The following is a 12,154-nucleotide window of genomic DNA, read 5'->3' as shown; positions in this document are numbered from 1 at the left end:
CTCATTTGTATATTTGGCACCATCTCCCTGCCCTCTGGTCCCGTTACTTCCGGTACAACAGATCTTCTGGCCATAATAGGGAGATTATCTAGGTCGTTCCGAAACTGTGCAGCACTGTAGTTGTTAGGATGCCACCTAGTCATATGGCGATGCATTGTGTAGTTTCCGAAACTGTATTTTTTGTCGGTCCCTCTGGACAGTCTATCTTGACATATAAGGCAAGTTACGTATCTTGCATTTACTTGTTTCTGACCTTTGGGAATTTTAAAAAATTGCCAAATGAAGTTTTCTTTCCGGTGAGACGTCTTGGGCTGCTCAGGCAAAAACTGCCTCTCTTCGTGCTCGTCCTCCTGTTCCTCTTCTTCTTCTTCTTGTTGAATTACAACTTGAGCAGGTGGTCCACTCTTCCTTGGATGTGGTGGAGGTGGTGGGGAAGCACCAGCTGAAGCTACTAAAGAAGCCATTGCTCAGTGATCACAAAGGGTCTTTCTCTCACAATGATGAAAGTCAGAGTGAGGAAAGAAGGAGGGATTTTCATCATTTGGGAAAAACAAGAGTTCTCAACCAATCAAAAGTGTTCATTTTAGATTATATGACCTAGTCTTACATCATTAGGAAACCAAAAGTGAAATGAACCAATGAAAAGTGTTATTACCAAGTCACATGACTTGCTGTGTTTACGTTAAGCGCTTTGCAGGGCCTCCCGGTTTGCTTCCAGAAACCTGCGCTTTGGCACTCGCTTCGCGTACCAGTTCGCTAACGTAGCACGTCATATGACGTATCACGCGACAACGTGGAACGTCATGCGGACGGGAGGCGTCACGATGTTGTTTTCTAACGCGGCACTTGCGGTAAAGAAACGTTTACCGGCTCGCGGTCTATTTCGCGGCATCAAGGTCAGCTAACGGGAAGCTTCCCGATTCGCGAAGCGGGAACGAAGAAAAAAAAATATTTTAAAAAAAAATTATTCATAAACATATAAAATATATTTTTGGATTTAAAGAAGAATACATTTTACAGCTACAGATATTAGCTGTTAAAAAAACAATGAAATTCACAGAAAAAACCATAGGTTATAGACCATATATAGTTAGGAATTAGCATTTACAAAACCTTGAAAATTCACTGAAAAAACCATAGGTTATAGACCATATATAGTTAGGAATTAGCATTTAGAAAACCTTATTTCACTCACACAAAACCATTGAAATTCCATATATAGTTAGTTGCACTAACTATATATCGCGCACCCGCAATCCACTGCTGATGATGTCACATATTACATCATTCATGACATGGTCAGTGACATCACTGATGACATCACTGATGACAACATCCAGTGATTATGTGTTTCTGTAAAGTTTAAATATGTTTTACATATTGAAGAATGAGTGGATGTATAAGTGTCTGAATGAAGGTTTTAGTAGGTGCGTGATTGACTGTATGAGTGAGTGATTAAATGCGTCTTACTAAATGCACGGGTTAGTGACTAAACTGTCTGAAAGTGTGCATCAGTATGTCTGTTGTTGTGCAAGCTGCTGCATGTGTTGATCAGTAGCTATATAAGTAGCTATATGGGTTATTGATTGGTTGCACAAGTATTTGTATGGGAGACTGAGTGTGTGTATGGCTGGCTGGGAGGTGTGTGACTCTGTGCAGATCAATGTGTACTTGTATCAGTGATTCTATAAGAGAGTAAGTATGTGTTAGTATATGTTTGAAAATGTAAGGTACTCTATGTTTAACTGTGTAGATTAGAAAATGGAAGTGTGATTGATTCTTTACAGGACTGACTAGGTGTGTGAGTAACTCCATGGATGAGTGGCAGAGTGTGAGTGTCTGTATAGGTGTATGAGTGCATATGATAGTGTTGTAAAGATGAGTGATTGTATGTATGAATGATTGTATGGGTGAATGAGTGAATGTGTGTGTAGACGTAGGAATCAGTGAATGCGTATGTAGTAACTAGTATTGGTGTGTCAATGGTTTCAAAAATTATACTCTGTATTTAACACTGGGTGTAACAGAGGTTATATTAAAGTTGAGGAGATGCATTGTATTGTCACATTAATGATATCATCATTGATGTGACCATTGATGTCAAAAGAGATATCATCAGTGATGTCATTTGAGATGTCATCAGTGATGTCATCAGTGATGTCACTGACCATGTCATGAATGATGTAATATGTGACATCATCAGCAGTGGATTGCGGGTGCGCGATATATAGTTAGTGCAACTAACTATATATGGAATTTCAATGGTTTTGTGTGAGTGAAATAAGGTTTTCTAAATGCTAATTCCTAACTATATATGGTCTATAACCTATGGTTTTTTCAGTGAATTTTCAAGGTTTTGTAAATGCTAATTCCTAACTATATATGGTCTATAACCTATGGTTTTTTCTGTGAATATATATATATATATATATATATATATATATATATATATATATATATATATATATATATATATTAAGAGTTCACAAGTACCCAAAGGTGCGGGGCGCACTCTGCATCAGCGTGTTCAAAATGAGGCAAGAAACAGGAGCATCCAGCGCCAGCAGAGCCTGACGCGCTTCGGGCTACGCCCTTCTTCTGAGACTTTCTGCTCACTCAATGACTGCCACCAAAACGACTCCAGAAATACTCCCAAATTTATTTCAATATAACACTCAGGTGAGTAAAGATAGCCACTAAGCATTCTGGGACTGGTAGTCATTGACATAAAACCCCAGTGGGCTGGAAGCAGTCATAAAGTAAAATAAGTTCAAATTCACGGGTGCTTCTGCTTGTTCTCACCCTTTCCAGTTAACGCCGGATGATTCTGCCGCACTGATCAACACACCAGCAGGCGAAACTGCCAGAGATCCACGGGGGTGCGCCCCCCGGCCAAGTACCCAAAGGTGCGGGGCGCACTCTGCATCAGCGTGTTCAAAATGAGGCAAGAAACAGGAGCATCCAGCGCCAGCAGAGCCTGACGCGATTCGGGTTACGCCCTTCTTCTGAGGCTTTCTGCACACTCAATGACTGCCACCAAAACGACTCCAGAAATACTCCCAAATTAATTTCAATATAATACTCAGGTGAGTAAAGACAGCCACTAAGCATTCTGGGACTGGTAGTCCTTGACATAAAACCCCAGTGGGCTGGAAGCAGTCATAAAGTAAAATAAGTTCAAATTCACGGGTGCTTCTGCTTAGTTCTCACCCTTTCCAGTTAACGCCGGATGATTCTGCCGCACTGTTCAACACACCAGCAGGCGAAACCGCCAGAGATCCACGGCGGTGCGCCCCCGGCCGGGTCGACCGGAATTTATTAAGAGTTCACAAGTACCCAAAGGTGCGGGGCGCACACTGCATCAGCGTGTTCAAAATGAGGCAAGAAACAGGAGCATCCAGCGCCAGCAGAGCCTGACGCGCTTCGGGCTACTCCCTTCTTCTGAGACTTTCTGCTCACTCAATGACTGCCACCAAAACGACTCCAGAAATACTCCCAAATTTATTTCATTATAACACTCAGGTGAGTAAAGATAGCCACTAAGCATTCTGGGGCTGGTAGTCATTGACATAAAACCCCAGTGGGCTGGAAGCATTCATAAAGTAAAATAAGTTCAAATTCACGGGTGCTTCTGCTTGTTCTCACCCTTTCCAGTTAACGCCGGATGATTCTGCCGCACTGATCAACACACCAGCAGGCGAAACTGCCAGAGATCCACGGGGGTGCGCCTCCCGGCCAAGTACCCAAAGGTGCGGGGCGCACTCTGCATCAGCGTGTTCAAAATGAGGCAAGAAACAGGAGCATCCAGCGCCAGCAGAGCCTGACGCGTTTCGGGTTACGCCCTTCTTCTGAGGCTTTCTGCACACTCAATGACTGCCACCAAAACGACTCAAGAAATACTCCCAAATTAATTTCAATATAATACTCAGGTGAGTAAAGACAGCCACTAAGCATTCTGGGACTGGTAGTCCTTGACATAAAACCCCAGTGGGCTGGAAGCAGTCATAAAGTAAAATAAGTTCAAATTCACGGGTGCTTCTGCTTAGTTCTCACCCTTTCCAGTTAACGCCGGATGATTCTGCCGCACTGTTCAACACACCAGCAGGCTAAACCGCCAGAGATCCACGGCGGTGCGCCCCCGGCCGGGTCGACCGGAATTTATTAAGAGTTCACAAGTACCCAAAGGTGCGGGGCGCACACTGCATCAGCGTGTTCAAAATGAGGCAAGAAACAGGAGCATCCAGCGCCAGCAGAGCCTGACGCGTTTTGGGCTACGCCCTTCTTCTGAGGCTTTCTGCACACTCAATGACTGCCACCAAAACGACTCCAGAAATACTCCCAAATTTATTTCAATATAACACTCAGGTGAGTAAAGATAACCACTAAGCATTCTGGGACTGGTAGTCCTTGACATAAAACCCCAGTGGGCTGGAAGCTTACAGCCTGATTCATGAAGCGAAATAGCGCCCGCAATGGCTGCGAAAATGCAATTGCGGGTGCAAAATACGGAATCGGCATTCAAGAACAAAATAGCGAATTCGCAAACACAGAATAGCGATTAAAATAGCGATTACGCTATAATAGTCGCAGAGTCCCGGTAGTCGAGCATTAGCGATACGGAAATAGCGACCAACCACGGAATCTGCGAAATGAATAGCGAAACGCAATATATTCTCAATCGGCATTCATGAAAAATATACAATAGCGGAAAACCCCAAAATCGCAATTTTGCGCGGCGCAAATTAAGGACAACTCAAAGCAGGTGGTAACCATAAAAGCCATGATTAAGAAAAATTTGAAAAACAGTTGGCCAATCACCAACAGGTCCAGGCCTGACCAATCACACATAAGGACATTCAGCAGCAGCATTAGGCGTTCCACAATGCCAGGAATGTACATGGTGGTGAGGCGGCGAAGGCTACAGCGAGCAGCACGGAGGAGACGCATGAGGCAGGAAAGGATTTACCGGCAGCGGGTCACCTTGCTGGGCCAAACCAGAGAACAGATATTTGCTAAATACAGGCTGAATGGGGAAATGATCATCTGGCTGATACATGAACTTGACCCCCTCATGCAGCACCCAACAAGGCGGAACAATTCGGTGCCTACACATGTGCAGGTATTGTGCAGCCTGCACCTCCTGGCCTCCGGCAGTTTCCAGGGCATAGTAGCGGCTGCTGGGGGGATATCCCAGCCCACCATGTCACGCTGCCTCCACACTTTCGTTGACGCCATGCTCACCCAGCTCCACCGCCACATCACATTTCCCACGAGCCAACAGGAATTGGACCTGACAAAACTTCAATTTTACACTGTAGCCCATTTTCCCCATGTCCTCGGCTGCATTGACTGTACCCACGTCGCCATCTGCCCACCAGCTGCCACGGAGTATATGTACCGCAACAGGAAGTCCTACCACTCCCTCAACATACAGATGGTCTGCAATGCCAAGACCATCATCACTGACATTGTCGCCCAGTACCCAGGGAGTACCCATGACTCCTTTATCTTAAGGCACAGCGGACTCCACACACGACTGCTCAGGGGAGAGTTTGGGGAAGGACACCTACTTGGTAAGTACACTTTGTCGACAATGTCACATTGCAATGAAGTCACTGCACTGCACAGGCAATCAACATCTGCTCCTCTCATTCAGGTGACAGTGGCTACGCCCTACGGGACTACCTCCTGACCCCTTACCTCAACCCTGCCACACCTCAGCAACGGCGCTACAATGTTGCGCACATCCGGACAAGGAACTGTATAGAAAGGACATTTGGCCTGCTCAAGAGCAGGTTCCGTATACTGCACAAGACAGGTGGGGCCATGTATTACAGTCCTGCTGCCTGCTGCCGCATTGTGGCTGTCTGTGCAATGCTTCATAACATTGCAACCAAGCGCCGGATACCTGTTGAGATCTCAGGCAGTGAATCAGAAGGGGACGACCGGCCACCAGCACATGCGCACCATGCACGCGGGGAGAACCCAGCTGAAGGCCACAGACGTCGCAACCACATCACAGCGAACAATTTCTAGCCCACCCTCTACCCCCACCCCACATATCACAATTGCATGCAAAATGTAATGATCACACAAGGCTAATGTGTGCAGCAAAATAAATATATTTGTTTCATTCACAAGAAAAAGGTAATCAGTACAACTATTTACAACCAACAGTATTCCTTCATACTGCAGTGTGCAAGTACATGGCAGGCTTATAGTCAGCCTGTGCCAGTGTTTTTCGGACAGAGTCAAGTGCGCCTCCTGCGCGTTATGCCCAGCCGCCTCTGAGGCTCATCCTCCTCCGGGGCACCTGTACCAGGCGTTGCCCTGGTGCTGCGCCTAAGTGGCGGGACTAGTGTTGCAGATTGGCTGCTGACGCTTGAAGCCCCCTCACTGCCATCGTCACCCCCTACAGTGGCAGGTAGAGCTGGAGGGTGTAGTGCCGTCACCGCGGTGGTTAGGTGCTCCAGGACCCTGGTGATGTCCTCACAGCACTGAACTAGTTGGTGCTGCTGTGTGAGTGACCGGCGTGACAACTGGGAGGTGGCATTTGCAGCCACATAATTTGACCGGCTGTAGGAGGCCAGCCGGCTCATGAGCTGGTGGTGGCGCCGGCTTGCTGCCCTGCGCTGCTTGCTCATCGCAGCAGTGTTTGCCTCCATGGCTGCAGTCATGCGGCCCACGGCCGCCGTCATGCGGTCCATGCGGTCTCCCACTCCCGCCACATTGCGCCCAATTTTGTGCAGCTGGAGCTGTATGGCACCTTGCTGCTGTGACTGGCGCTGATTGATCCTGAGCATGCGCCTCTCTACGCTCAAACAGGCATGGCGCTGTCCATTGCCCCTCCTGCTGATTGTAGCTGTGGTGTGACGGTGAGAACTCCCACGCCTGCTCTGCTGGCCTGTCACAGTGGCTGGCCGCTGTGTTGCCGCTGTCGCAGGCCCAGATGACGTAGCACCAGCTGCAGGTGGTGTCACAGCAGGCGTTGCTGGTGCGGCAGGGACTGGAGGCACATTAGTGGGGTGCCTGGCTCTGGCTGTGGGTGGGATGGCAGATGCAGAGGCCACAACGGTGGGGGGCCGGGCTTTGGCTGCGGGTGGGACGGCTGATGCAGAGGCCACAACGGTGGGGGGCCTGGCTTTGGCTGCGGGTGGGATGGCAGATGCAGAGGCCACAACGGTGGGGGGCCTGGCTTTGGCTGCGGGTGGGATGGCAGATGCAGAGGTCACAACGGTGGGGGGCCTGGCTTTGGCTGCGGGTGGGACGGCTGATGCAGAGGCCACAACGGTGGGGGGCCTGGCTGCTGGTGTTGTTGCAGCGGCAGGGGCTGGTGCCTGGGTTTCCGGTTGTGAATCCTCCTCCTGGGCCTCCTCATCTATCTGCAGCCTCTCGCTGTCACTGCTTTCTGCGCCACCTGTGAGGGTAAGTGGATACTCATTAGTTGCATGTGACTGCCAGACGTGCTGATGTTACATGCATGCTGGGTGAAATTCCCTGGATGGCTGTGGATTTGCGTACTTTGGAACCTGTCTGGCTGCATTGTGGTACTACTACATTGTGGACATACTACATCTCCCACAATGCTTCAGGGCATTCCCTGATGCGCAACAAAGGCATGACTAAGGGCCAATAAGTGAGCCTATTTGGTCAGGGACGGTCATAGGGGACAGGGTCGCAGTCGCATGCCACTTACCTTGGGTGTCTTGGGTGGGGCGGGAGGAGTCCAGAGGTGTGACGCCAACGCACGCCTCCCTCTCAAGGGTGTTCTCGACCTGGTCCTCCAAGGGTGTGTTGGGAGGGACTGTCGGTCCGCCACCTCCAGTGCCCGATGCCTCTCCAAGGCGCTCCGCCACCCTCTCCTTGGCACGACCTCGGAGGTCATACCATCGCTTCTTGAGCTCCTCCAATGACCTATTGGCCACACCCACGGAGTTCACGCTGGAGGCTATTCCCAGCCAGATCCTCCGTTTGTCTTGCTCTGGGACCTTCCTGGAGTTGATCCCGAAGAGTCTGTCGTGGTTGGCCACCACCCCTTCTATCAGGTTCTCGAGCTCCTGCTCTGAGAACTTCAGCTTCCTCTTACGCCCTGCGCTGTTGCTGGGGCCAGGAACAGGTTCCTCAGACATGGCAGCAGTTAGGTCGCTAGTAAAGTCGTTAGTGGAGTCGCTATCACTAGTTTAGCTGCTGCTTTCCGACTTGCTCCCTCGAAGGTTTGCCTCACTGTGGTGTTTGGGGGTGGGAACTGCCTGCTTCCTGGTTGTGATGTCATCACTGTGCTCGAAATGCGACTTCCCGTTTTCCCGATCGCGCGAGATTGCGAGTCGCATTCCCGATCGCACGAGATTGCGAGTCGCATTCCCGATCGCACGAGATTGCGACTCGCATTCCCGACGCAGGTAGCCGGGAATAGCGATTTTTCTGCGATTTTAGTTAGTCGCTAACGGATTTAGCGCCCGCGTGCGAGTCGCTATTTTTTTCCCGTAATGTACATGAATGCCGTTTTGCGTGTCCTCAATAGCGAGTCGCTATGAATCGCTATTAGGGCCACGCAAAACGGCCCGTACATGAATCAGGCTGTTAGTTCTCACCCTTAGTTCTCATCCTTTCCAATTAACGCCAGATGATTCTGCCACACTGATCAACACACCAGCAGGCAAAACCGCCAGAAATCCACGGCGGTGCGCCCACCGGCATTAAGGTTTCGCCTGCTGGTGTGTTGATCACTGTGGCAGAATCATCCGGCGTTAACTGGAAAGGGTGAGAACTAAGCAGAAGGACCCGTGAATTTGTACTTATTTTACTTTATGACTGCTTCCAGCCCACTGGGGGTTTTATGTCAAGGACTACCAGTCCCAGAATGCTTAGTGGCTATCTTTACTCACCTGAGTGTTATATTGAAATACATTTGGGAGTATTTCTGGAGTCGTTTTGGTGGCAGTCATTGAGTGTGCAGAAAGCCTCAGAAGAAGGGCGTAGCCCGAAACGCATCAGGTTCTGCTGGTGCTGGATGCACCTGTTTCTTGCCTCATTTTGAACACGCTGATGCAGAGTGCGCCCGCGCCTTTGGGTACTTGTGAACTCTTAATAAATTTCGGTCAACCCGGCCGGGGGGCGCACCGCCGTGGATCTCTGGCGATCTCGCCTGCTGGTGTGTTGATCAGTGTGGCAGAATCGTCCGGCATTAACTGGAAAGGGTGAGAACTAAGCAGAAGCACCCGTTAATTTGAACTTATTTTACTTTATGACTGCTTCCAGCCCATTGGGGTTTTATGTCAAGGACTACCAGTCCCAGAATGCTTAGTGGCTATCTTTACTCACCTGAGTGTTATATTGAAATACATTTGGGAGTATTTCTGGAGTCATTTTGGTGGCAGTCATTAAGTGTGCAGAAAGCCTCAGAAGAAGGGCGTGGCCCGAAATGCGTCAGGCTCTTCTGGCGCTGGATGCTCCTGTTTCTTGCCTCATTTTGAACACTCTGATGCAGAGTGCGCCCCGCACCTTTGGGTACTTGTGAACTCTTAATAAATTCCGGTCGACCCGGCCGGGGGGTGCACCGCCGTGGATCTCTGGCGGTTTCGCCTGCTGGTGTGTTGATCAGTGTGGCAGAATCATCTGGCGTTAACTGGAAAGGGTGAGAACTAAGCAGAGCACCCGTGAATTTGAACTTATTTTACTTTATGACTGCTTCCAGCCCACTGGGGTTTTATGTCAAGGACTACCAGTCCCAGAATGCTTAGTGGCTATCTTTACTCACCTGAGTGTTATATTGAAATACATTTGGGAGTATTTCTGGAGTCGTTTTGGTGGCAGTCATTGAGTGTGCAGAAAGCCTCAGAAGAAGGGCGTAGCCCGAAACGTGTCAGGCTCTGCTGGCGCTGGATGCTCCTGTTTCTTGCCTCATTTTGAACATGCTGATGCAGAGTGCGCCCCGCACCTTTGGGTACTTGTGAACTCTTAATATATATATATATATATATATATATATATATATATATATATATATATATATATATATATATACATATATATATATACCCCCAGGCAACCCCAAAATTACCCTTTGTACCAGTGCCAATAACCAATCCCCCTTAAAATTCTAAAATTACCCTTACCACCCTAATACCCATACCCCCTAAATCCTAAAATTACCCTTACCACCCCAAAACCCAAACCAACCCCGAACCCTAAAATTACCCTTACAACCCCAAACCCTAAAACTTAAAATTACCCATTGCACCACAAAACCCAAATCTGTCATGAGCCCTAAAATTACCGTGGGCACCCTAAAACCCAAACCCACCCTGAATCCTAAAATTAACCTTGGCACCCCAAAACATATACCCATCCTGAACCCAAAAATTAATCTTGACAACCCAAACCTATACCGCTACACCCCAAAACCCAAACCCACCCTAAACCCTATACTTACCTTATACTTACATGTAAAACACATATGCTTTTACCATTCATGCCTATACAAAGAAATTAGTTGTAAAGGATGTGTGGTAAAGGTATATGCATTATAATGCTATGCATTGTAATGCTATGCATTGTAATAGCATTGCGATGTAATGGTACTTGCGTTGTGTTGGCATGCGTTGTAATGGCATGCGTTGTATTGGATCAGTTGTAATGGCTATTTCCCCTCTCTGGTGGCCGGTGATGTGGTTGCGGCGTGGGATGTTCAGGATGAGTTTGGCGGAGGTGTTCTTGATGTTCTGCAGTTTCTTTTGAAGTTTCTGGGTGTTGCTGGCTAGAGTGCTGACAAGCTCATGGGTGACAGTGTTCCTGTACTCACTGGGGACACACTGGACGATCTTATGAAGTAGATGGAGCATGTGGAAATAGGAGGATGAAACAACGTTGATTTGGTGGTTTATTGAGAGAGAGAAGTCCAGGAGGATGCCATGGTTTTGCACGTGGTAAGTGGGTGTGTGGGGGGGAGTTCCAAGTGCTGCAGACCCCCTCTGCCTGCGCCACCAAGAGTCCTCCAAGGCAGAGGGGGTGGCAACACTTGAGTGTGGATCCCAGGTTGAGGACTTAGGTCTTGTTTGAGTTAGATAAGCTTGAGGCAGCTGTCCTTCATCCTGGTGGCGACTGCATTTATCCTGTTGTGGAAGTTGCTCTTGGCAGCTGTGGGTTCTTCTGTGAGGTAGAGAATCAGCTGGATGTTATCGGCGTAGGAGGCAACGTTGAGTCTGTGGTTCTTGACGATGGCTGCAAATGGGGCCTGAAGAGCTTGGGGCTCAGGGAGGAGCCTTGAGACCCTTTGCAGCTGATCTCTGTGGGTTTTGAGTTGAATGGTGGAAGTCTTACTCTCTGTGTTCGGCCGGTGAGGAAGGAGCAGATCCATCCAGGGCTTTGTTCCGGATGCTGGCATCATGGAATCTTGTGCAGAGGGTGTGGTGGGAAACGGTGTTGAAGGCGGCTGAGAGGTCCAGGAGGAAGAGGGAAGCTGTTTCCCATTGGTCGAGGCATTTGCTTTTAGGTTTGAGGCTCCAAATATCTCCCTGGAACAGAAGGAGGCCTGATGGCCCTTTAACTTCGGCCTTTGTTATGGGCCCAGGTGAAATCTGATAAGCTGCTGCCCCCCTCCACTTGCACATTGCAGCTCGGAATGAAAGCAGGCAACGTGCAGCAGCAGGCGCTGCTGAATGTGTCCGTTACAAATGGGGATTTTGGTTGGCTAGGGTATTCACCGAAGCCAAGCAGTACCCACCACCACTCAGGTAAATTCAGATACACATGCAAGATTACCTGTGCTCCTCGTCTGGTAGCAGAGGAGGCTTATCAAAGAGGCAATGTGTAAAGTATTTGTGCAACGCATAGTAAAGTAACACAGTGAAAGACAAAGCAAAAAACTCCACTCTAGTTGTAGAAAAATAGACCATCTTTATGTAATTAAAACCAGGCCTAAAGGACAACAATCTATTAGTCTATCAAGAGTTATGCCAGTAGTAACGTTAATAGCTCATTAGCCCAGGGCATCACAGTGCTCAGGAACCTTTAAGGGAGTTGCAGTAATCCTCAAATGAGCCCACCGGCCTCCTCCACCTTGGAAAGGTTTTCAATGCAGTGGGGGTTGAAGTCAGCCTGCACAGGCCTTCGGGACAGTACCCGGGACTTGGAGTCACTGCTCTGGTGGTTAGCG

Source organism: Lissotriton helveticus, chromosome 5_1, assembly GCF_964261635.1.
Source record: "Lissotriton helveticus chromosome 5_1, aLisHel1.1, whole genome shotgun sequence".
Classification (NCBI taxonomy): Eukaryota; Metazoa; Chordata; class Amphibia; order Caudata; family Salamandridae; genus Lissotriton; species Lissotriton helveticus.
The sequence above is the reverse complement of the archived record's forward strand: the minus strand, read 5'-3'. Positions refer to the sequence as shown.